The sequence below is a fragment of the Cryptomeria japonica genome, chromosome 3 (genome assembly GCF_030272615.1).
Source record: "Cryptomeria japonica chromosome 3, Sugi_1.0, whole genome shotgun sequence".
Classification (NCBI taxonomy): domain Eukaryota; kingdom Viridiplantae; phylum Streptophyta; class Pinopsida; order Cupressales; family Cupressaceae; genus Cryptomeria; species Cryptomeria japonica.
In genome coordinates this window covers 248,767,684-248,795,565 of record NC_081407.1, presented here as the reverse complement: position 1 = coordinate 248,795,565, position 27,882 = coordinate 248,767,684, and positions in this window count along the sequence as shown.

Sequence of the window (27,882 nt, the reverse complement as noted above, 5' to 3'; positions counted from 1 at the left end):
AAGACCACTTTTGAGTATCTTAGAAGTCAGTTGGGGGTTGTCACTCTTCATGAAGTTAGTTGAGCATGATGCTGATTGCATTAGTCCATGAATTACTTGTAAAATTTTACATGGATTGATGAAGAAGTGGATGTATTCCACAGGGGGACCATCAAGTTACATTATGTTGTTGATGCACAATAAAAAATTTGACATTACATATTTTACTTTCAATTTGGAATTATTGTCAAAGGGGGAGAAGAATTATGTGATTGAGGAGAAGAATTATGTGACTGGCAAAGGGAAACTAGCGACAGGCTGATGACAAATAGATCATGGTGAATACTTGGTAATGTAAATGAGGATTCATATTCACCAATCACAATAGCAATCAGAGGTGTTGATATTTGTATTTCTATCAATGCCAAAGGGGGAGATTGTTGGCATTTGCATGAAGATTGCATTAATGATATGTTATGTTGTCATTTATGTCAATTGAACTGGTAATGGTATTTATAATATTGCTGATATTGTTGTTATTATTGATATTGGCTTGTAACCAAAAGGAAGAGCTTTGAGGAAGATGTTATAAATCGGTATGTTAGTTTCTGAGTTGAATCGGTAAACTGGTATATAAGGTTAAACCCTTTTCTATGCAATGTAACCGATAAACCCTACCAGTTGTTTTTTATTAAACCCTAAATGATCAAGTTTGTTGGTTTAAGATCTAATGATGAGCGCTAATGATGGAGACACATGTGATCATTGAATGAGGATAAGTTCATATTATTTTTGGTGTGTTTGTTTGTGATAGTTTTGATACTTAATATAAGTACAGATCCAATAGCCAACAAGATGAGAGGGGGGGGTGAATCATACAAACTTAATCATCCATAAAAACATTAGATTCAACCTCGGTAACATATATATCAGTCATATAACCAAAAACTGTCAAACATGCAAACTCAAAAGCATATGAACAATATAAACCTCATAACACCAAATTTAACGTGGAAACCCAAATAGGGAAAAACCACTGTGTGATTTCAGACCCACTAAGAAATATACTCTTCTAGAGTATGCTCAGTTAAAAGCAAATCCTGTTAAATATTACAAACACATTGCTAGATGTGACCCGGTTAAGGGATTTCCCTTAGATCTGTTAGGATCTTCACTTTGTTAGAAGTGACCTTGTCAAAGGATTTCAAACACTCAATCAAAATGTCACCTTGTTAGAGGATTTACATATAAGACTATTAAGTCCACTCAGTTAAGAGAATTCTTGTCACTTTCACAAAATAACAGTAATACAATCTATCTACAACTTCACATCTAAAATGCTAAAGTAGATTCCTATTTGTTCAATACAATATAGACATAGAACTAATCTTGTCTATCTGCTAGGCATCAATACTCTGTTATTCTAACAGGTCTGCAAGCTTCTGTGCTTGGTAATCACTATGTAGCATCCATGTGCATACACTTGCCCACATACATTGTTTATCAACAGTTTCCTATTTATAAACAATCTTCTAACCACTTAATCTCCTTGATCACATTTCCCATGATCAATCATAGCCATCAGATCTTCAATCTTGTCCAGGTTCATTGTATCTTTTGATCTGAAAATGTTTTACCCCACCTTGGAACTTGCACATTCACCTTGGAGCTTGTGTTAGGGTAATGCAGTTCAATTTGAGCTATAGATCTTCTTGCCGACTTTCCATTGCCTTAGATTCATTTAACAAACTTCTTCCACGGCTTACCAATCATTGATCCACTCTAGCTCATCAGCATCATTTATTAAATATCACATGTAAACATTTAATGCATTCTGTTATAGCTTGGTTACAACTCAGTGAATACTAAACTTCACTCGGTAGGCATTATGTCTTCATTAACCAACTGCGATAACCTTAGGGTTTACCGACTAGGTTATTTGCTTGATAACATAGTATAGTATTAACCTTTACATTTTACAGCATATGTATGATGTTAAAACAATCTAAAACATCAAGATCTCATCATTGTCTAACTCGGTATTAGTTGCCCATTGAATAACTTATCCCCTTATTCATCATATTCTTTCCTGTGTCTTTACTGACTTCTTTATAATCTTCATATCATACTTCTCAAGATATGGCAACATCATACTAAATTAGAAAATCAATTTCTTGACATCAATGACAAAATAATAATATCAAGATAGTAAAACATCTTTAATCAGTTATGTCCATAATCATCAACAACCTTCTCAATATCCATATAATGTAATATTGCCAACAGTTTGTTGTCTAGGAAATGAGAAAAGTGGATTGCATCTAATGCATAGTGCGTGATGAGTTACAAAGTTTGATGAAGCAGTGATCATGGAGCGGTTGGAATTTTCTTGAAGAATGTGAAAAGATTGTTATGATTTCTAATGGTCAAGATTGAACCGACTTGTTTGTGATCTCTGAGAGAATTAGGTTTTTGTTGTGTTACCAACCTAATTGATTTGTATTTAAGCTCAATGAAGTTGTTTGTAAAAGTGTTGGCAAAGTGTTGGCTAAAAACTAGCTGAGTGTGTGGTTTCCTAACTAGAGAATGGATCTGTAGTTTGTGTAAAGGCAGATTGAAGCTTAAAAGGATATGATCAATCAAATGTAGTGCTATTCAGACAGATCAATAAAACCTGTTGTTTTCTAACAATTATAGTAGAATTGAAATCCCCTAACTGGGTAAGCTCTAACAATCTTGGTTACTTATTAAATCCTCTAACAAGGTGGTCCATTCACTTGGATTCTCAAACCCTCTACCGAGGTTACTCCTAACAGGGTATTTTTCTTTTTCATCAAGGCATTTTGTAAATCCCTTAACCGGGTGATTCCTAATAGAATTAGTTCCTAACAAGACTTATTGTAAAAGTTTTAACAAGCTTGGCTCCTAACAAGCTGAACTTTAGAAGAGTTCAGATAACTATCCTTGTGAGTCTCATCTCATCGTGGTTTTTACCTATTTGGGTTTTCCACGTATAAACATTTGTGTCAAGTGGTGAATGTTTTTGTGGTTATGATCTTATTTGTTGATTTGATTAATTTCTGATAAGGCATAATAAATAGAAGCATTGAGAGATTGAATATGTTGAGATATGATTAAACATTTTGATGTTTACAAGATTGAAGTTGTTTACTATTAAGTTGTTATAACAGTTAATCGGTTGATGATGAGTATTGATCTTGATAAGTGAAATTTTACTTTGTGAGTTTGAATTTGAGATTGGGAAGTTTGTATTAGTTTTTCAGTATACTGATTCACCCCCCCCCCCTCTCAGTATTCTACCGGATACTTATTCTTTCATCATACCATCAACGCTCTTCAAAGCAGATATTTAGATGCTTGACCCCACTGTCTCCACCCTTGGCACTCACTTCTTCAGGGCAGCCAAGCACCAGTTTCCATGAAAACTCCCCATGGAAAACTTTATATCTCTACTAAGAACTGTATGTGTGTGAGCCACTTCAGAGGTCCGACCTCCTGCGCCAACAATTAGAAGGATTTTGGCAACTAGTACAAGTGGTTTTTAGTAAAGGATTCTGGTCATGTGGCCATACATGCGACACTTTCAACTTTGTAAATATAGAAGGTTCCCAGCCTATAGAGGTTACGCTCCATAGGGTTTATGGGGAAATATAGTATCGGTATGAACTTATCGGCACATGTTTCTTGTGACTTTTGTCACAAACATGATTTATTTAGAGTGGATTGGAAGGACTCGGTATTGTTTCCACTTTGGGTTGTTCCCCTCTCACTGGCCCCCTCAAGGCAGCTCAAGAAGGTAGGCCCTCTAAAGGTTACACATAAAACAAAGTAGGTCTGGTTTTCTGATCACCGTATGAGGGTGAGAGCATACTTACCTACTACTTCATCAAGCATGGAAAACACAAGTTTATTTTAGCCTTCTAAAATATATGTGGAACTACTTTAAAGAAGTCACTCAAAATGCAAGTTGCATATTGTCAATTCATCCCCTTAGTTAAGCTAAATGAGCAAAATATGATGTGTTACTTTCCAAAATAGAGATCTTAATTAACTAGGTGAGAAAATGCATGAAATTTTCTTAAAAAGAATCCTGCACATAGACATGTCAGTAGTTTGAAAATTTCAGTTCTTGGACATTCGGACCTGCAAGAAATTTTTTTAGTTACAAATGAAAGCGCTATCCTAACAAATGCGTTGTCTTTTACCTCAAAAGTGCTAACATAAAGGACAAAAGTGCTAACCTATAATACAAAAGTGCTTCTCTATAGACTAAGAAGTGAGAAATCATTGACAAAAGCGCTAACCAAAATGACAACATGCGTTAACTTGCAGGATAAAAGCTTTGTTTCGAAGATTAAATGTGTTGATTTACAGACAAAAGCGCTAACCTAAATGACAAATGTGCTAACCTGCAGGACAAAAGCGCTATCAGCACTCACACAGGTGTGAATCTAGATTACAAATGCATTAAATTTGTTTTTCCGAGAACTAGACAGGATATTAGAAAGATATATGTGAGGCTCTAGCCCCACAGTGGGCGCCAAAATGTGTTGACTTGAATTTCATCATCAGAATACTACTTGCAACATATTAGTTTCACAAAATATAAAGGAAATGCTATAGGAAATCCAAACTCAACCAATGAAACTACATGAAATTGATATTAAAATGAATATTATTTTTACCTTCATGATTTAAGTCTCATTGTGTCCTAACTCCACTGTTCTTCATTGCAGATGATGTGCTCTCGAACAAGCACTGATAGATTCCAAGATGGCATATGAAGAATGGACTAATAACTGGTAGTTAACTGATACTATGATATGCAATACTAAATGATTAGGCTAAATTGCTTCAAGATTAAAACTCACTGATGCATAAGTTTTCACAAATGATTAACTTGAAAACTCACTTGAAGACTAACTCTTTCTCAACTCAAACTCTTGATTTTATAGACTTTGAGAAGATAAGATGATGTGTCCTAGATCAACAGTCATGATCAGATCTGCAAATTTGGATGGCTATGAACAAAGGTGAAGGTTGAGAGAAAGGGGGGAGGAGAAGACAAGTGTCACTCATCTCACCTTGACTAGGTTGCTGACCGAGGGAATCTAGGGATGGTTGGAGAAGATTTAGGCATGAGAGGACAAGTGGACTCAAGTCCTTACTAAGATGTTGGAGAGAATATAGAAGAAGGTTAAGAAATATGTGTACGTACAAAATATTTCATTAAATTTGGAAGTTGGAGATAAATGATGAATTAATATTTAAGAAATATTAATATCTTTAGCCACATGATTGATGAGTCGGCAAAGAGAAGATGAAGCGGAGATGGAAGAATGAGTTGGAAAAGGGATTAAATAATTAAGAATTATTTAATATTTAAGACTATAGGATAGAAGAATAACAATTAAATATTAGATATTTATTTAACCGATTAGAAGAATAATTAAATATTTAGATATTTAATTAATTAGAGGAATATGATAGATGAATTAATTAACAAAATATCTCAATTAAATTAATTAATAGAAAGACACAAAATGAATTAAATTAATTAATATTTTCAAATTAACTATTTAATAGAAGAATAAATATTAAATAAATATAAAATATTTATTTAATTGCTCATAGCCATTTTTAAGTGTATACAATTTTCATTTGTCAAACTAAGTATGTGAAGGAATTGCTTAAGAAATTTGGACTTGAGAATTCAAAACCTATCGGTACTCCTATGATAACCGGTTGGAAATTGTCAAAGGATGATGAATCTCCTAAAGTGGATCCAAGTAGATACAAATCAATGATTGGTGGATTGATGTACTTAACTCAGACTAGACCTGATATAATGAATGTTGTTTGTATTGCTTCTAGATTTCAGTCAGATCCTAGAGGAGCTCATGATATTATTGTCAAGAGGATATTCAGATATTTGACAGATACAACAGACCTTCGATTATGGTATCCAAAGAATGATGATTTTAGATTATGTGCCTATACAGATTCTGATTGGACAGGAGATGTGGATGATAGGAAGAGCACCACCGATGATGCATTCTTTCTTGGAAATAAGTTGGTTTCATGGCTTAGCAAGAAATAATCATGCACTTCATTGTCTATTGCTGAAGTGAAATATGTAGCTGTTGCTACCAACTGTACTCAGATTTTATGGATGAAACAAATGTTGAAAGATATAAGGATAAGTTATGATGAGCCTATTGTTATTCACTATGATAATACTGTTGCTATTGATATGTCAAAGAATTCAGTATTTCATTCCAAATTAAAACTCATTTCTATAAGGTATAATTTCTTGAAAGAAAAGGTTGAAGCAAAGGAAGTCGGATTGGTTTATGTGCCTACTAAGGAGAAGATTGTAGATATTCTAAAAAAACCATTGCCTAAAGGTACTTTTTAATATCTCAGAGATCAGTTGAGGGTTACCAACCCTCCAGAAGAGACTTAGAGATGCAAGAATGTATCAATCCGGTAAGCTTATTAGATATTTTCTTTGATCCGGGTTGATGAGATGATCCTACTACTCAGGGGGATTAGTCAGCTATTTGGTTCAGTATTTTTGGTTTGGTGTTCATCCTTTGTCATTGATGTCAAAGGGGGAGAGATGGTATTCATGTGAAAATCGGTCATATCTTTGAGGGAGATTGTTGGCATTCCTTGGCATTTGGATGCTATTCACATTCAGTGTTGTCATCAATGCCAAAGGGGGAGATTATTAGTAATTTGCTAGATTTGGTTAAGTGTTTTCATTGATGTCAACATTGTATCCCGGTTGGAGGCTATCCTCGTTGGACCTATCCTGGTTAGTCTTGGTGATCATCTTGGTTTTGGCTATGATTCTGATCCGGTATGATCAAATCCTTGGAATAGGTTTTGGATGCTTACTCTGGATAGTTATATGCTTGTCATGTTTTGTTGGTTCATGTTTTGTTGCTCCGGTGACTATCACTTTTGTTCTCGGTTGGTATTTCCTGGTACCGGTTAGCTTTATCGATAAGTGATATTTGATGTTTTGGTCAAACGATTTTGGTTCGGCTTATGGGATCAATTTATATCATGCTGAAGGTGCTTCTTGATCATATTCTGAGTATTTGGTGATGTAATTTTTGTTATTATGGGTTTATGGGTTTAGGGTTTAGCCTACCTTGTCAATAAGGTTGATGATCTATATTTATAGGTGACTTATTCATGTAATTTTTATATCGATGGTTTTTGGGATCGATGGTTATGTCTGCACTATCATAGAAAGGTTTATGTGTGAACAAGTGATATAGCATTCGACAGAAGGTTTTGGGTATTGCAGGGCAGATATATGTGCTTAAACGGAACTGTATCAATCATTAGGAGAAGCTACTTTCACAATTAATTATTTTTGGATTGTAGTCTGATGTTTTGTAAGTCACTGAGACTTCTCTTTTGTGATGAGCAGTGAGCTCTAGGCGGTTCGCCTATTTGCAAGTGCAATCCCCATTGTAATTATTTCACATACTGCTACAGAAGTATAATTTGATTGTGGGTAGGGTTTCCCACTGTGGTTTTTCCCTTTACCGGATTTTCCACATCAAAATATTGTTATTGTGTGTATTGTTCTTTAATGTTTTATCCTTCATTCTGTTGGTTTCTTTGTGCTCCAGTTTAAAGGTTATGAGATGCAATATTTCTGATAGTAAATTGATTCACCCCCCCCTCTCAGTTTACTCCCAGTATCAGATCTATCTAACAACTTTCATGTCTTTGTATGAGCTTCATTTTCATATTTACATTCATGCTCTCTAGATCATTTGTGATTTGAGGCATTTGCATCTACATTTACAAGCATTTAGGGTTTGCTTTCCAAAGTGTAAGGTAGAACCAGATTTACTTTCTTGTTCATTTAGGATTTTGCATATACACAAGATTATTGCACACACATTTTTAGTACATTATCGACTATTTGTGGAGGTGGAAATTGTTGGCATTTGGAGGAAATTATTATGTTTTTCATTGATGTTTTGTCATTGATGGCAACACCAGTTGTTTTGGTTGTTTACCGGTTTTCGGTTGGTTCTGGTAGAGTGGTTGGATTATGATATTGATCCGGTATGCTCTAGTATGCTTTGATTTGTGGAATTGATTTGGATCTATAATACATGCTATTCAAATGTGTATCACGATCAGTTGGTTCAGGATTTGATGACTTAAATACTATCATTTGTTCTAGTAAGCCTTTTGGTCACCAATAAGGGTTTTACCAGTAGAGCTTTGTTGAAGATCTTTTGATGCACGTGATAAGTGGTGTTAGTGTGGCTTCGAGGTGGCTTTCGGGATTTTGTTGGTTATCTTGTTTGTGTTCCTGTTGATCGGTGGTGTTGGATCTAGTTTATGGCAACCTATTCTGGGTCTAGTGCTATCTAGGTTATGGATCAGTTTATGTAACGTGTTGGAGGATGTTCTCGATGTGTTACCAATGAGATTTACTGATTGGCTTACATTGTTTTCAGCCTAAGTCAACTTGGTTGATCATTGGATTGCGGGTTTATGTTATTAACTTATTGTATTATCTTTTAGGTGGCCGACCTAATTGTTTAGGTCTCAGGTTGGTATAAATATGATGTAAGATCTCTTTGTAGATCATGGTAATGGGATATAGGACTATCTGTGTGCAAACAATGTTGTAATTATATGAAGAGGTTTTGGTCGATCATAGGTGATCGAATTGGGTTGGTAAGAGAGGTTTAAGACCTCTAGTACTGAGATTAACCGGAATTGTTCTCAAGCATAGGATATGTTATCTTTGCACTTCACTCTTCTTTCTGGATTGTAGTCTGGATTTATTTTGTAGTCAGTGAGGCTCCTTTTGTGATGAGCAGTGCACTCTAGGCTGTTGGCCTTCCTACATGTGCAAGCCCCTCATATTATAATCACATACTTACTGCAAAAGTATTATCTAACTATGGGTAGGCTTCCCACCATGGTTTTTCCCTTTTACTGGGTTTTCCACGTACAAATCTTGGTGTCATGTGTTATGGATGGATGGTAACTGTTTTGTTATTTATGTTTATGTTTAATTACTATATCAGTTATTCTGGTATTTGTTTTATGCATTTCAGTATTGAGTTTATGTGTTCCGATAATAAGGATTTGAATGCTTAAAGTTCTATAATCTATTGACAACTAATTCAACTCCCCCCCTCTTAGTTGTCCTTCGATTATTTGAGTTTTCCAGCAATTGGTATCAAAGCTTGGTCATCTCTATAGAATCTTAACCACTTGAGGAAGATCCTATGGCATCTAGCAGTTCAAGTTCATCAAATACATCTACAACTATTTTCTGAAGAGAAATTACTAGGCTTGATGGAATAAATTACAGGGTATGAAAGATTCATATGGAGACTCACCTAAGATGTCTTGGAAAGGAAATATTGGATATCATTGAGAAAGGTGTTACACCATTTAATCCGGCATCTGACAATGCTCCTCCAATAGTCATGGATAAGGAGCTTGAGAATGATTGTAGAGCTACAGAAGCCCTTTTATGTGAACTATTTGATCAGCAAATAATGGGACTAACTGGTAAATCAACTACAAAGGCTATATGAGACAAATTGGAGACTCTAAATGAAGATGAACCTACTGCTAAAATTGTTAAACTTGATAGTTATCGGGTGAGGTATGAGAACCTGAAGATGGAAGAAGATGAAATGATTACTTCTTTTATGGAGAGAGTTAATGAGATTGTTTTGGGAATTCAATGTTGTGGTGGATCTCTGAGTGAAGAAGAAATAGTTTCTAAAGTACTGAGAGCTTTGCCACCAACTTATAATATGAAGGCTACTGCAATTAATGAGCTAAGAACTATGGAAAACACCTCTATTAATAGGGATGCCTTGGTTGGGAAGTTATCTACTTTTGAACTTGAGGAATTCAGACCTTCTGGAGCTATAAAATTTGAACCTGATTTTCATGCATCTACATCATCTACCAACAAGAGTGATTGAAAATCTTTATCTGTGAAGGAAGTAGATGATATGAGGAAAGAAGATGAAGAGTTTGAGAAACTTGAAGCCTTATTTGCTAGAAGAGTACCTAAAGGATTGGTAGGAAGTAATTATGAAGGAAAATCACCTTTTAAATGCTTTGCATGTAATAAGATAGGTCATTTTGCATATAGATGTCCTGAAAGGAATTCAAGATTTGAAGAAAGAGCTAGAAGATATTTTAGGCCTAACCATGATTATCAGAACAAGCATAAGTACAAGAGTAACAAAGAAAAATCATGTTACTTTGCTAATGAGGAAGGTGTGACTGATTCTGATGATGAACTGACACAAGACTCAGCTAGTGGATCTGACAATAGAAAGGAATGGGTATTTTTGACTATCAAGGAAGATGATCTGATACTTGAAGAGAAGGCCCTTGCTACTAAAATTGAAGACAAGGATGAATGGGTAATTGATAGTGGATGTTCACATCATATGACTGGAGATAAAAGGAAGTTCTTATCTACGCAATAATTTGATGGTGGTCTGTTTAGATTTGGAGATGACAAAGCATGCATGATCAGGGGAAGAGGAACAATAACATTGGATGGTAAGCATAACACTGATAATGTTTATTATGTTGAAGGTTTAAGGTATAATATTTTGAGTGTAAGATAGTTGGCGGATAAGGGATTTCAGTTACACTTCAAGGATGGAAAATGCAAGATTATCAACAGATCTGGATCGGAGATTGCAATCAGTACACAGACTAAAGATAACATTTTTCATTTGAACTTCAGTGAGAAGATATGTTTGATTGCACAAATTGATGAGAGTTGGATATGGCATAAGAGGTTGTGTCATGTGAATTTTGATTGCATTGTGAAAATTAGTTCTACTAAAGTAGTTAGAGATATACCTAAGATTGTAAAGCCCTATAATCCTATATGCAAGGAATGTCAAATGGGAAAGCAAGTTAGAACTTCTTTTAAGAGTATACAAGACAAATCTAATGATGTTATTGATCTTATTCATATTGATTTGTGTGGTCTTGCTAGAATCAAATGTTTTCAAGGTGATAGATATTTCATGCTAATCATTGATGACTATTTAAGAATGATGTGGATTACTTTTCTAAGGGAGAAGTCTGAAGCATTTGAAAAGTTAAAAATATTTAAAGCTAAAGTTGAGATAGAGACAAGATTGAAGATTAAATTCTTAAGGCCGGATCAGGGTGGGGAATTCATATCCAATAAATTTAACAGCTATTGTGAGAATAATGGGATAAGGAGATAGTTGGCTGCATCCCAGACGCCTAAACAAAATGGAGTTGTGGAAAGGAATAACAAAACTATCTTGGATGCAGCTAGAACTATGATGATGGAAGCTAATCTGCCTCATGTCTACTAGAGAGAAGTTGTAAGAATGGTGATATACACATTCAATAGAGTTCATATCAAAGGAGAGACTGGTAAGACACCTTATGAGTTATGGTTTGGTCATACACCAATTGTTAATTATTTTAGAATCTTTGATAGTAAACACTATATCAAAAGAGATGATTCCATTGGAAAGTTTGATCCTAGATGTGATGAAGGAATATTTCTTGGTTATTCTAATGAAAGCAAACCATATAGATGTTATAACAAAAGATTGCAGAGAATTGTGGAGAGCACAAATGTCAAGGTGGATGAGCAAAACATAAGTCAAATCAGAACTTATGAGAGAGAACCGGCAGTAGAAATGATCATAACCGAACCGGTAGCACCTATACTAGAACAAAATGTTGTACTAGTTACTCCGGCAGTATCAGAAAATTCAACAGTAACTGAAAATTGGGGCAGAGGAACAGAAAATCAGAAGACTCCTAGGTATGTAAAGTTGAATCATTTAGAAGATAATATCATTGGAGACAAAAACAAAGGAGTGATGAAAAGAAGAAGATTGGTAGATGACAAGGTATGTTTTATTTCTCAAGTTGAACTGGCATCAGTAATTGAAGCTTGTAAAGATGAATGTTGGATGAAAGTTATGGAAGAACAATTAGATTAGATAGAAAATAATAACACATGGACTTTAGTTCCCCGGCCTAAAAATAAGAATGTTATTGGAACTAAATGGGTTTTTAAGAATAAATTGAATGAAGATGGACAAGTTGTGAGGAATAAAGCTAGATTGGTTTGTAAAGGATGTTCTCAGAGGGAAGGAATTGATTATGATGAAACCTTTGCACCAGTAGCTAGGATTGAAGTTGTGAGATTATTTCTTGCTTATGTTGCACATAAGAACTACAAGGTTTATCAGATGGATGTTAAGTGTGCATTTATGAATGGAGAACTTGAAGAGGAAGTTTATATTGAGAAACCTGATGGATTTTCACTTTCAAATGACAAAAACATGGTTTGCAGGTTAAACAAAGCTTTATATGAATTGAAACAATCCCCTAGAGCTTGGTATGCAAGACTGGATAAATATCTTTTGAAGCTTGATTTCACTAAAGGTAATGCTGACAATAATTTATATTATAAGATCACTGATGATGACATATTGATTATTGAAGTCTGTGTTGATGATATCATTTTTGGAGCTGAAGATAAGTTGTGTATGGAATTCTCTAACAACATGAAGAATGAATTTGAGATGTCTATGATTGGGGAGATGAAATTTTTCTTAGGTTTGTAGATTACTCACACTGATAAGGGTATTTTCATCTATCAAATTAAGTATGTTAGAGACTTGTTGAAGAAATTTGGGTTGGAAAATTCTAAACCGGTTGGTACTCTGATGGTTACAAGTGAGAAATTGACAAAGAAAGATGCATCTGCACTGGTAAATCCTACTAGTTACAAGTCTATGATTGGAGGTTTGTTATACTTGACTCAGACTAGACCGGATATAATGAATGCAGTTTGTATTGTATCAAGATATCAGGGTGATCCTAGAGAAAATCATGAGAGTGTGGTGAAAAGGATTTTTCAGGTATTTGCAGGGAACAACTAAATATGGTTTTTGGTATCCTAATAATGATGATTATACATTATATGCATATACAGATGTAGATTGGGCTGGAGATGTTGATGATCGAAAGAGAACATCTGGTGGAGCTTTCTTTCTTGGAAAGAAACTTGTTTCATGGATCAGCAAAAAGTAGCCATATACCTCTTTATCTATTGTTGAAGCTGAGTATGTTGTTGTTGCTACTAATTGTACACAAGTTCTATGGATGAAGCAAATGTTGAAGGATATAAAGGTGGATTGTAATGAACCGGTAGTTATTCACTGTGATAACTCTACTGCTATTGATATATCAAAAAATCTAGTATTTCATTCTAAGACAAAGCACATATCTATCAAGTATAACTTTTTGAAGGAGAAGGTGAAAGAAAATGAATTCAGACTGGTTTATGTGAACACTAAAGAGAAGATTGCAGACATCTTCACTAAACCTTTGCCTAAAGAATCATTTGAGTTCTTTAGAGAAAGATTGGGGGTTTCTTCCCCTTCGGTAGAGACCTAAGTGATGGTGATTGGCATCAGTACGATATGCATTATCAGAGCTATTACTCATTCCGGATTAATGTGGTGGTGCTACTACTCAGGGGCAGTAGTTAGCTGTAAGAATTAAAGGATTTATGATTTTTCTTTGATATTTATGTCACATATTTGGCATTGATGTCAAAGGGGGAGAGTTATTCTTGTGAAAAAACATAAGGGAGAGATATATTCATTAGGGGAGTTTGGTTTAGAGCTTCATTGCTATATCATTTTGTGGGAGATTGTTGGTTGTCTTCCATAGGGGGAGACTTGTTTGGCATTTCTTAGCACTTGGATTTGTTTCACATCTATTTTTGCCATCAATGCCAAACAGGGATATTGTTGGTATTTTGAGGAATTGATTATATGTTGCATTGATGTTTTGTCATTTATGACAACACCGATTGTTTTGGTTGTTTACCAGCTTTCGATTGGTTCCGGTAGAGTGGTTGGATTATGATATTGATCTGGTATGATCCAGTACGCTTTGGTTTGTGGAATTGATTTGGATCTATTATTCATGCTATTTAGATGTGTATCACGATCAACTAGTTTGGGATTTGATGACTCAAATACTATCATTTGTTATAGTAAGCCTTTTGGTCATCGGTAAGGGTTTTACTAGTAGAGCTTTGTTGAAAATATTTTGATGCACATGATAAGTGGTGTTGGTGCGGCTTCTAGATGGCTTTCAAGATGTTGTTGGTTATCTTGTTCATGTTCATGTTGATTGGTGGTGTTGGATTTGGTTTATGGCGACCTATTTTGGGTTCGATTCTATCTAGGTTATGGACCGGTTTATGTAATGTGTTGGAGGATGTTCCCAATGTGTTACCGGTGGGATTTAATGATTGGTTTGCATTGTTTTTGGCCTAAGATGACTTGGTTGATCATTGGATTATGGGTTTATGCTATGAAATTATTGTATTATCTTTTAGGTGGCCGACCTAATTGTTTAGGTCCCAGGTTGGTATAAATATGATGTAAGATCTCTTTGTAGATCATGGTAATGGGATATAGGAATATCTATGTGTGAATAATGTAATCATATAAAGAGGTTTTTTTCGATCATAAGTGATCGAATTGGGTTGGTAAGAGAGGTTTAAGACCTCTGGTACTGAGCTTAACTGGAACTGTTCTCAGGCATAGGAGATGTTATCTTTGCAGTTCACTCTTCTATCCGGATTGTAGTTTGGATTTATTTTGTAGTCAGTGAGGCTCCTTTTGTGATGAGAAATGAGCTCTAGGTTGTTGGCCTTCCTGCATGTGTAGGCCCCTCATATTGTAATCACATACTTACTGTAGATGTATTATCTGACTGTGGGTAGGCTTCCCACTGTGGTTTTTCCCTTTACCTAGTTTTTCACATACAAATCTTGGTGTCATGTGTTATGGATGGATAGTAATTGTTCTATGATTTATGTTTATGTTTAATTGTTATATCAATTATTCTAGTATTTGGTTTATGCATTCTGGTATTGAGTTTATGTATTTCGGTAATAAGGATTTGAATGCTTAAAAGTTTTGTAATTTGTTGACAACTGATTCAACCACCCCCCTCTTAGTTGTCCTCCAGTTATTTGAGTTGTCTAACAAAAATCACCAAAACAAGTGGTTTGACTAAGGCAAATCCCTATATAGCCACCTAGACACCCATTTTCAAGTTGCAAGTGTAGGTATAGGAATTCATCGGATGCACAAATTCTGGGACTGACAAAAGACATGGAGACAGTCTCAGGGTGAGAATTTCTCATATCATAGAGACAAGGGCATCGTTCTCTGGGATAGGACTAGGGCGTGGCACCCTGGTCCTCAAGGTTTTGCAGTTTTCTGTGTCAGGTCTATATTTTAGACCCTCAAGACCTCAAATCCTGAAATCCATCTTTCTGTCTGCATAGGGACTAAGGCTCCCAATGCCTTGGTCCTGCTCATTCTGCATCAGTTTTTAGCAGCAGGTGCATCTCTGAGTCCATTTTTCAACCTTGCTTTCTGTATCTTGGTTTCAGTTTACACATAATATGCATTTTCAATTTAAGTGTGCTTTGTTTCTCATCTCCTAGTTTAGTCGATTGTTGCATCATATTTCACATATCTACTCCTCATTTACAACAAAGAAATATAAACCCTAAGAGATATTCCTTGACTCTCTCTTCCCTACAAGATGTAGTCAAAGCGAGATATCTCCCTAGGCTCTTTCATATTCTATTGTGTGTACATGAGAGTGGGAATAGGTCTTAGCTACTTGGTTCCACTTTTGTGCTCCAGAGATGCTATTTTATTTAATATGTATTCTATTTTCCAAATCTTAAAAATATTAAATTTAAATTAATTATTTATTTTATATTTAGTCATATACAATATTATTTTCTATATATCTTTTATTTTATCTATTAAAATTATTCAGTTCATGATAGTTAAGTGAAATAATCATGTATATAAATATCTTATAGATTTAGTATGTTGGCTTTCTAATAGCTTTTATCAATACATTTATGTAATTACATTCTAGTCCTTGTCATTTTTGGATTGGTTGAAAGGACCAGAATACTGAGAGGGGGGGTGAATCATTATTCCCACCAATTTAAATTTTCACCAAAAAAATCAAGACCTCTTTCAAATGTACCAGATTTACCAATTAAGTATTTCAAACATGAAACAACAAATACAGAATAAATATGAAAATACAGCCACAAATGGAACACCAAATTTGATACGTGGAAAACCCACATGGGAAAAACTACAGTGTTAACTCTCAAGATAATATAACTAGTTATATGGTATTTACAAAACAAGTGGCTCATTGCCAGATTACAAAAGTGACTCATTGCCGGAATGCTCACTGCAAGATTACAAAGATGACTTACTGTCATAATGGTCACTACAACAAGTAAAAAATGAAGTGAAGAAAGTTGCATCTCCAAATGCATGAAATCAGTTCCAAGTTAAGCTCAAATTACAACTCACAACACCTACAACAAATTTGATAAAAGATCTCCAGACCATTATCCACAAACACCTGCAGTAGATCCGGTGAAGGATTACTGCAACACTTCTTTGTACTCTAACTCTACTCCAATTGATTCACTCACACTTTACACACTACCACTCATACTTTTCCTTTCCTCATATCCATTCATTCATGCACTTCTATACATATACTAAAAATCTTACACACCGGGATAATATGTAGGCCAAGCATGTTGCTTGGATCAACAAATTATCCAATAAAGACTTAAACATAAACATGATAACCAAGTTAGCCTCCACAATATCTCTACACACTTGTTTTACACAATTCATTCACTAATGCATACACCTTAATTACTAGAATAGAACAGGTGTCAACTGGACCCATAAATACTGACCCAAAAACACAAAGCTCCAAGCATAACAACTCCAAATTCTAAAACACAAGTACTACATGTACCGCATATACTAGACCATAAGACACATGAAATTCATAACTAAAATAGTTGATACCAAACACATGGCAGATACCGGGACCACAGTAAGCATAACTCAAAATATGAAGATCTTCTAGAAGTGACTCCAGTAGATCATATACTCCTTTCTGCACTATATAAACTGCATACATCATTTGCACATACTATCTGCATATATATATCATCCACACATACCATCCAAACCAAATCGGATGACTGGGTTGACATCAATGACAAAACCAACAATATTCACACAAGTCTAACAATATCTCCCTTTGTCATTGATGGAAAAACATCTCAAAACAAAAACATAAAGAAACATATATGCTTGCAACTCCCCCTAACTCATATATCTCCTTACTTCAAAATCTTTCTCCAATTGCCACAATCCTTTCTCCCCCTTTGACATCAAGGACAAAGGGTACCTTTAATGAAAAAGAAAGAAAGAAAGATAAATGCTTTCATCTAAAAAATGAATGTCAAAAATTGCATACCAACTCATGTGATACTCAACTACTCTTCTTTGGAAAGATTAGCTTGTACTTCTCATTAAATTTCAAAAGAAGAACCTCCCCAAAATTCACAACCAACTTGATACTTATTGATAGACTCCTACACTCCACCAACAAATCAACAAGATGGGGAACACTATCTAGAGCAGATGGATTGTGCTCATACTCTACTGCATTGTTAAGTAATGTTGAAAAGTGCTCCAACTTAGCCTCAACAATTTTCTTTACTTTCTAGAACATGCTCACAAAATCTTCTCTTTGCCTCTATAGATACAATAGTTCATCTTGAAGAGAATTTATTCTTTTTCTCTACTCACCATCATTGTCACTCAAAAAATCAAAAGATTTACCCAATGAGATTAATTCATCCTCAATCGCATCAGTCTTTTCCTTATGCTTTACAATAGTTGTCGACCATGAGATACAATATCTATACACTCTTCTTGCAATAAGGATAGTCTTTGATCTCATTAATGCAAATAGACAGGGATCTCTTTGCATCATCATAATCCTTCAATAAAATCTACATATCAACACCTTTCTCTTCATAAACCTTAGCTTCAACAAAATGCTCAGCCAATTTCTCCTTAACAATTTTACATAGGGACTTCAGAAGCACATTATTAACATCCTCAATGTTGATACTGTTCTAGACTAAATGATTCATTAAAATATTTTCAATTCTATCTGAATCAACAAAAGTCAGCCACAACTTACCAATTTTCCTTACTCCATTTACGCTATCAACAATCTCCAATAGATTTGATTCATCATTAGATTCTTTAACTTCCTTCTCTACAACAACCAACTCTCCCTCAGCTATAGGAGATTCTGGATCATCAATAATTACAACATTTTCTTTTTTCTGATCCTTCTTTCTTTTCTTGGATACAGGGACACTCAAAGATGAGATCCTCTCCTTCTCCTCTTAGTGAAGGAAGAACCTCATTTAGCAAGATCGGTAGCAGGGGATACTGGACATATACTCCTCACATCTAGGAAATATTTGAAATATACATAACATGCCTCCTCTCTTATGTCCAAATTGTTCAAATATCTAAAAATTTGCCTCGTAATTGGAACACCAGACTCCCACATCACATTTTCTTTTGCCGAAAGGGATCCTAGACAATACATAGCTTATGCAAATAAGTAATGATCTGAACTGAAAGGGATAATTCTATTCTCTTGACATCTTAATAATTTGTAACAAAAATTCACACAAGTCAAATGATTTGTCTTCCATTACAAGCATATGTGCCAAATACACAACAATAGCCAAAGTTGCACCTTCCCTATTTCTGAAATATATCTTGTAGGAAATGCCATAAGAAACATACCTTACAACAAGATTGATGATTTTGTCAATGGTTAATGCTCATTGATCACTCTTCACGTTGGTTAGGGTTTCTACCTCTTTGTTCTTTATTGATATCATAGCTAAAACAACTCCATTGTCACACAAACTAGTAACAACTGAAATAATATCCTTCGTGATTGGACAGGGTTTATCCAACATGGTGTTATCATCCGACACATGACTAAGGATCACTTTGATCACTTCTACATCACCAAACCAATGAAATTTTGTCCATAGATTTATTCCTTTATGTTCTAACTCCTTGATTCTCCACTGCTCTACATCATTCAAACTACTTTCCACATTCCTAATCTTTTGCGGGTTGAATTCATCCAAAAATACTTTCTCCACAACCTAAAATTTTCCACTGCTTGATTCTCTGATGATCATCTTTCCTTCCATGATAAGTATCTCTTCTTTCTTGCTCTATTTCTCTTCTACTATTCACAAAACTTTCAAACATGATAAAGAAAAATGAATTCAAACATCGATACTTATCTTGCTGAAAAACTCCTTAGGGTTTTGCCAGCAAAAAGTGTCTTGTGCATGATATCAATAGAAACCACTGGTTACTAGATAGCCTCTTTAACTCAGCCATGTCAGATTGTTGACATGATCCATTCAAATAGGGGGAACAAGGGATTCTTCTTCAAGAACTCTCCCTGAGCCAAAGCAATATGCTCATATACCAAAGGAAGAGGTGCCTACATCGGATTCTGGTACGCCAGGCTTATTTTCATTATCCACCTCCTTCTTTCTCCAAACGAAGACTTCCTTCTTCTTTGATCCATTATCCTTCATTATACTCTTCTTAGCATATTTCTACACATTTCCATCTCTGCACTGATTAGCATAATGTCCGAGTTGCTTGCATTTGCAACAACTGATGTTCTTCTTCACTAAATTTACCAGAAGGGTTCTAGATTTGCACTGATTAGGTCTATGACCATAGCCATTGCATGTATGATAATATCCATGAAAGTTGTAGTATACCGTATTTTCTCCAACTGGATTATGATTTTGAATCATAGCATTATTTCTTCAGTAATTCTCTTTGTGACCAAACCTCTTGTAATTATAACACTGAATACTTCTACATCTTGCAACTTTATGACCAAATTTATTACATTGAAAACAATAGCCATTAAATGATGGGTACCTTTGTGCATTAGGTTGACAAATCGATGGCCTTCTTGCATTAGTACTCTGACTCCAAATATTTCTTACATCTTCTCATTTATTCTCTTCTTTTGTCTTAACCTCTTTGCTTTTGTCTTTGTCAATCTGATTTGAGCATTCACTGGGCTAAAATCCAAGTCCAGTTTTATCCAAATGAACATTTTGCATGTTGATCAGTTCTTCCAAGAGCTTACTACTATCAAGAACCTTATTCTCTACCTTCAACTTCTTCACTTCTTCCTCTAGCTTCTCACATTCTTCAGTCTTCAGCTTGATTGATTCTTTCAGGGTTTCCTCTATCTTATTCTTCTCCTCAATCTTCTGCATCAGATCTTTAATAGTCTCATTTGTCTGCTTCAACTAATTGTTAACTTCCTTATGCCTTAGCTTGAATTTCTAGATTTTCTCTCTCAGCTTCTATACACATTCATTTACTACTTTCACATTCTCCTTTAATTTCTCATTCTCTGATTCAAGACTTTCCAGATCCTCAAGATCTATCTGCAATTCCTCATCCAACTGAAGTTCTTCAGTCATACACATAGGTGTCATGATTCAACCAACAAGGATCTCCCTCAAGCAGTTAAGCTTTCAAGCAAGGCACCAAAGCTCTGATACCAATTGTTGGATTGGTTGAAAGGACCAGAATACCGAGAGGGGGGTCGATTAGTATTCCCACAAATTTAAATTTTCATCAAAAAAATCAAGACCTCTTTAAGATGTATCAGATTTACCAATCAAGCATTTCAAACATGAAACAACAAATGTTGAATAAATATGAAAACACAACAAAAAATGGAACAACATATTTTATACATGGAAACCCAAATGGGAAAATTCATGCAGAGTGTTAACTCTCAAGATAATATAGCTAGTTATATGGTATTTAAAAAATAAGTGGATCATTGTCGGATGACTCACTACAAGATTACAAAAGAAGCTCACTGCCAGAATGCTCACAACAAGATTACATAGATGACTTACTATTGGAATGCTCACTACAACAAGTAAAAAATGAACTGAAGAAAGTTGCATCGCCAAATACATGAAATCAATTCCATGTTAAGCTCATATTACAACTCACAAAACCTATAGCAGATCCAGTAAAAGATCTTTGTACCACTATCCATAAATACTTGCATAAGATCCGGTGAAGGATTACTGCAACATTGATTTGCACTCTAACTCTGCTCCAACTACTTCGCTCACACTTCATACACATCCACTCATACTTTTCCTTTCTTCATATCCATGCATTCATACGCTTCTATATATATACTAGAAAAGCTTACACACTGAGATAATATGTTGGCCAAGCATGTTGCTCAAATCAACATGTTATCCAATAAAGCCTTAAACATAAACATGATAACCAAGTCAGCCTCCGCAAGATCTCTACACGCTTCCTTTACACAATTCATTTACCAATGCATATATCTTACTTACTAGAATAGAATAGGGGTCAACCAAACCCATAAATACTAACCCAAAAACACAAATCTCCAAGCATAGCAACTTCAAACTCCAAAACACAAGTACTAAGTGTACCATAGATACCGAACCACAAGACATGAAAGTCATAACTAAAATAGATGATACCAAACACATGACAGATACTGTTGCCAAATGCACACTCCAATGAGAAATTGTAGGTGATTGAAGGTATTGTCATTGATGGCAACCTTACAATCCTATGGCACCGGCATAGGCTCTGGCATAGGCACCGACACCGGCAAAGATGTTTACCGGCACCCCAGCCGACATGATTTTGTTTATTATATTTTATATTTAATTGTAAAATCTTTTTGTAAAGCCAACAAGGCGAATTGTAATAGGACTCATATAAGTATGAGATCTTGTAAATCATTTGAAAAAGTATGTATGGAATGTAATAGGCAGATGTGAATATTAAGGTAGATTTTGGAATAAGGTTTATGGAAGTTGTATGAGCTTAAACCAGTACTGAACCTGGCATAGCAGATGCTGAACCAAAGTAGTACATGATATTGGATTTACATAATCCATTTTTGTAAGTCAGTGAGACTTCCCTTTTTGTATTTGAGCAGTGAGCCTTCCTGCATGTGCAGGCACCACATTTGTAAGTAATATTCACTTATAGGCCAAAGAGAGAATATTGTGGTCACAAATCCCACTGAGGTTTTTCCCACACCGGGTTTCCTCGTTAAAAATATTGTGTTATGGTGTGCTTTCTATGTTGTGGTTATTGATCTTATTTACTGCATTATTTCTGGTTTACCGATACACTGTTTTGGCATGCAATTCATTTAATAAGTTTAGAAAATCCATTAACTGGTTAGATACTGATTCACCCCCCCCCCCCTCTCAGAATCTTTGGGAATCCTAACAATTGGTATCAGAGAAAGGTCCTCTGTTTACAAAATCCTAACAGCTTGAGGAAGATTCTGACACCGGTAGAGATGGAAAATTTGAGGAAGCAATTGGAAACAACTCTTTTAGATTATGATGCAGAAAAGTTGAAGAATATGAAACTTGAAGATGATTTGAAGGCTACACAGGAAATCATTCAAGGACTTCAGGAAAATCTCACTATTGTTAGGAACAAAAGAAGAGAACTTCATGAGAAGATACAGAGTGATGATGATGAAAAAGAAACTCTTAATGATCTTGTAAGCAAGATGAAGGAGGAAAACATGGCCTTGAGGAATGAGATACAAGATATGACTATGAGATTTTGTAAAGACATTGAAGACCGAAAAAATAATGAAGATGATTTGGCTAGGAGAATCAATGATGCTGGAAATGAAAATCTAAGACTCGGTCATGAAAATGATATGTTGAAAACAGATATAATTCACTTGGAGCATGATAAGACTGAACTCATGAGACAGAAAGATTTCTTCGAAAATGAGTTGGTTACTACAAATCAACACAAAGAAAATTTCAAGAAAATTTCAGAGGAACTTGATGACATGTTGAAAAATCAAAAACCTAATGGAGATGCTAATGGCCTTGGCTTTGAAGTTGGTGAAAGCTCCAGTACTGCAAACAATCATGATCATAGTAAACCGGTAAGATAACCTAATGCCTACAAATTCAAAGGAAAATGCTTTAACTATAACAAGTATGGTCATAGAGAAAATCAGTGTAGATCTAGAAATTATCAGAACACCAATGCACCCACCAGTCAATGTTCTAAATGCAACAAAGTTGGTCATAATTCAAAAAATTGCAGAATGAATGTAAGAAGTTATGTATGTGGAAGATTTGGACACTTATCTAATAAATGCAGAACACATACCGGTATATGATATGGAAAAGATATTCAGAAAAACAATGTGACTTATTATGCTTGTAACAAGATTGGACATATTGAAAAATTTTGTAGAAGTAAGGCATCACCAACAAATAACAAAGGACCCAGTTTGAAAGGTAAAGAGAAGGTTGAAGAGGTAAAACAAGAATGCTCAAAACAATGGATTAGAAAGTTAGATCAAAATGTTAATGAAGCTATTCCTTCACTGGTAGGAGATTCTTCATCAAACTGAAAAGAAACCTTTTGGGGGTATGGCAACAAAATAAAAAACATGCTAATTTACCCTCGATTGATGGTGAGAAGTTGAAATACTTCTTTACCGGTAGATGTGTTAAGTTTCACTTAACCGGCAAGCATTTAATGTGGTAGTTGAAGGAAATGACATTATAAAGCAAGTGTTTTGGCTCTTTTTCATTCACCAAGCATTCAAATGTCCTTAGAGCGTGAAAATCCTGAGCGAAGGTATCCATAGTGAGAAGTGAAGAAAATCATTCAAGCATTCATACCTAAAGGCATATTAAGGTATTTATACAATGGCTTCCTCCTCTGCACCTGAATTCATTGCAAACCCTACTGTAATTGAAGTTGTTAAGCGCCCTAGACCCGTATTTAAAATTATTCCCAAAATTGCGAAGAAAGATGATACCCTAGGAGCATTTTCTAAAATACCCAAAGGAGTTGCTTATGCTGAGGATCCTAGAATTTACATACATTGTCATACTGAAGAACTAGGAGCTGAAGAGATAATGAACGTGTATAGAACAATAATTTGTGATGTTAATGGAAATGTGAAACCGGAACATAAGATAGTTGAAACCCTAGGTTTTGTGGAGATTCTTAGTATCCCTGATTTTCCAAAGGATGTTATAAGGATTGTATCAAGTAGAGTACATGGGGAGTTCTTTTGGTTGGATTCCATTCACAAGATAACAAAAGAGGCAGTTAGGGAAGTGACAGGCTTACCTTCCACTAGTAGCAGGCTTGACAAAACTAAAACGGTTCCAAATGACATTGTAATGACCCTAACCGGCGCAACCTTTGACAAGAGATCCCTAAGAGTAAATGATGTAAAGGATATCAATGTAAAATTCATTAGCATGATTCTTGGATACAAAGTTACACATGCCAACAAACTAAACTATGTTTCTAGCTTATGTATCAAAAGTGCTTATGACATGGTAAACAACAATGCAAAGATTGACATATGCAAATGGTTAAAAGATGAGCTAATAGACAATTTGAGGAAAATCAAAGGGGACAAGAAAGGGACATTCAGATTTGGCAACTTACTTGTATGCTTATTGCTATATATCACCAAGGAAGTTCCCAGTATTGGTAAAAAGAATTTTGGATTTGACATACCGGTAGGAAAACAACTTCTAGATATTCTAAACAACATGGGAGATGATAGGGAGAAGAACATAAATGAACATTTTCAGGCACTAAAGGCTAAGATGAAAACCAGGATAAGGCTATCTCAAGTTATAGTTGATAAGTATCAAAAGGAGATATGCTTTGTGATAAAGAAAGATGAAATTTGGATGGAGGCAGTGGTCCCAAGGACAGTTTTGGTTACAAAGATGGTATATGAGGCTGATGAGAATATAATAGAAACTTATGCAAAATCCCTTCTAGAAGCCCCCAAAGAACCAACAGAAAAATTATTTGGAAATGTAGAAACAATTGAAAGCAAAATTTAGTCATAGAAAAGATTAAAGAAAATTGAACAAATAGTTAGAAAAGGAACAAGACAGAAACAACGGGCAGTTAGGCCTCCAACAAAGAAGATGACTCCAAGAAAGAAGAAAGAAAAACAAGTTATCCCTCCACTTGACAATCTTCTACATGAAATAACTGAACATGGTAACTTATCAAACATTACCAAGTTGTATAACACATTTTCAAATGAAGAAAAAGAAAGCATAGAAAACAATGTTATCCTACACTTGGATATCTACAAGAAATTTTTGATTGAGGTTGTAGATGATCTACCCAATGACTTGTACAGAAGGTTAGATGCTAAAAGGTTGGAAATTGTGGAACTAGACAAGAAGATTAAGATAGAAAAACTACTTGTAGTTCACCCAGTAAATTCAATAGAAGAGATTGATGAGCTAATAAGTGAGGCAAACTGGATAGTATTTTCAACTACCCACCGACATGTAGCATTAATGGCTGACAGAGTAAATGAGATCACAAAAGAGACAACAGACAAGTGGGATATATTCTTTGTAGAAAAGGAATACAAGAAGAGCTTAAATGACCAAAGACTTTTAAAGTCTATCAAAAAGAAAAAGATAAAGGTAAAGGTAAGGTAGGTGGACCTCCAGGCATAAAGCTAACAGATAACTTGCCCCCACCTTCTTGTGATACTCCACTGGGACAAACTGTTGATACACCACCGGCAATAGATAATGTTGAGAGTATGGAGACAACACATGAGGACACAAATCCTGATTCAGAGGTGTTGTATAAAATGAATATTGACACACAGGAAGTCAACATTGTGGTTGATAAGGAGATAAGTGAGAAGAGAGATGTGGCAACTGAGCCACCGATAGAAGACATTACAGTTGAGACAAATGTTGAGGACTCAGTTGGCAATATTGAAATTGGGGTTGAGCAACAAACTGAACAGTCAACTAACCCCCTGGACACAGGAAAGGCAGATACCACTAGTGTACATACTGATGTATCTACTGAGCAACTGACAACTGATAGCGTTGAAAAATCTATTGAGATACCAGATGTAGACATTTCAGAGGTAAACACATAGAAACCGGTAGAAAACATAGAGTCACAATCAGAAAAACCGACAATGGAAAGCTCTGAGAAATAGACTGAGGTACATACTGAGAAATCAGAAGAGAAGAAGGATGAGCTAAAGGTTCAGACAAAGACTATGCCATCGGCATCAGCTGAGAAACCTAAACCCTTGCTAGTAGAAATGCAGACTCAAACTGACCTACCAAAGGTCACCATAAGCAAAGAGGTTCCTCACACCGACGGATTACAGATTGTTAAGACAGTTGGTCAATCATCTGATTCTTCACTGACAGAATTCTGGCCAGCCAATGTAACAGAGATATTGCTTGATTCGATTAAGAAAATAACTAATTGCAATGCACTTGCATATAAGACAGTTGATGACACCATACCAATTTTGAAGATGATTGCACCCAAGTGTAACATACAAAACAAAGATTCTTTAAGCCAATTAGACACATTGTCTAAGTATATAACCGACAATCTACTAACAATTGATCAGATCAATGAGGAGACTTTTAGAGAGAAAATAAATAAAGAGAAGGAACAATTCTTTGAGGAGACGATAAAGAAGAGTAAGGAACATATTGATACATTATTACCGGCACTAGGAAAGACAATTTTGGACTTCAAGAAATTGTATAGAGATACATGTAAGACAAACATTTTGACAGAGGATATAGATACAAAGATCAACAAAGCACAGAAGGAAATCAATAATATTGTTGATAATTTAATAGGTTCATCAGACACCATATCGGTAGTAGAATAGGAAATTACCGTCTATGAAGAGAAAATTGAAAAACTTGAAAAAGATAAGGAGAGATTAAAGTTTAAGGCAAAGGAACTGAAATGCAGACTAGGTCCTAAACTAGATATCCTCATCTCTTTGTGACAAGAGATTTCTGAGACTCTTGTTCCAAGACTTAAGACACCGAAAGAGAAAATGCACATACTCACCGGTACAATCCAAAGAACAGAAGAAGCACTAAAGGATAGTGAGAGGTTCTATAACAGCCTAAATTTTGCATTAGCGGATCTGTATCAAATTGTAACCAACCGGTTACAAGGATCCAGACAGGAACTACACTCAATTGACATTGAATGACAACCTTTGTCATTGATGCCAAAGGGGGAGTAGTAGAGGATGAGAAAAAGGAGTAAGGAGCACACAATTAATATATGATAGAAGAGATCATCTGCTCAGGGGGAGCACACAATTTTGGAGTAGACAGTTTTGGTAAGACTTTGGACAACACTTTTTGGATACAATCTTGGCTTTTTCTCATGAGTGTTGCCATCAATGCCAAAGGGGGAGATTGTTGGCAAATGCACACTCCAATGAGAAATTGTAGGTGATTGAAGGTATTGTCATTGATGGCAACCTTACAATCCTATGGCATTGGCACAGGCACAGGCACCGGCATTGGCAACGACAAAGATGTTTACCGACACCCCATCTAACAAGATTTTGTTTATTATATTTTGTATTTAATTGTAAAATCTTTTTGTAAAGCCGACAAGGTGAATTGTAATAGGACTCACATAAGTATGAGATCTTGTAAATCATTTGAAAAAGTATGTATGGAATGTAATAGGCAGATGTGAATATTAAGGTGGATTTTGGAATAAGGTTTATGGAAGTTGTATGAGCTTAAACCGGTACTGAACCTGGCATAGCAGATGCTAAACCAAAGTAGTACATGATATTGGATTTACATAATCCATTTTTGTAAGTCAGTGAGACTTCCCTTTTTGTATTTGAGCAGTGAGCTCTAGGTAGTGAGCCTTCCTACATGTGCAAGCACCACATTTG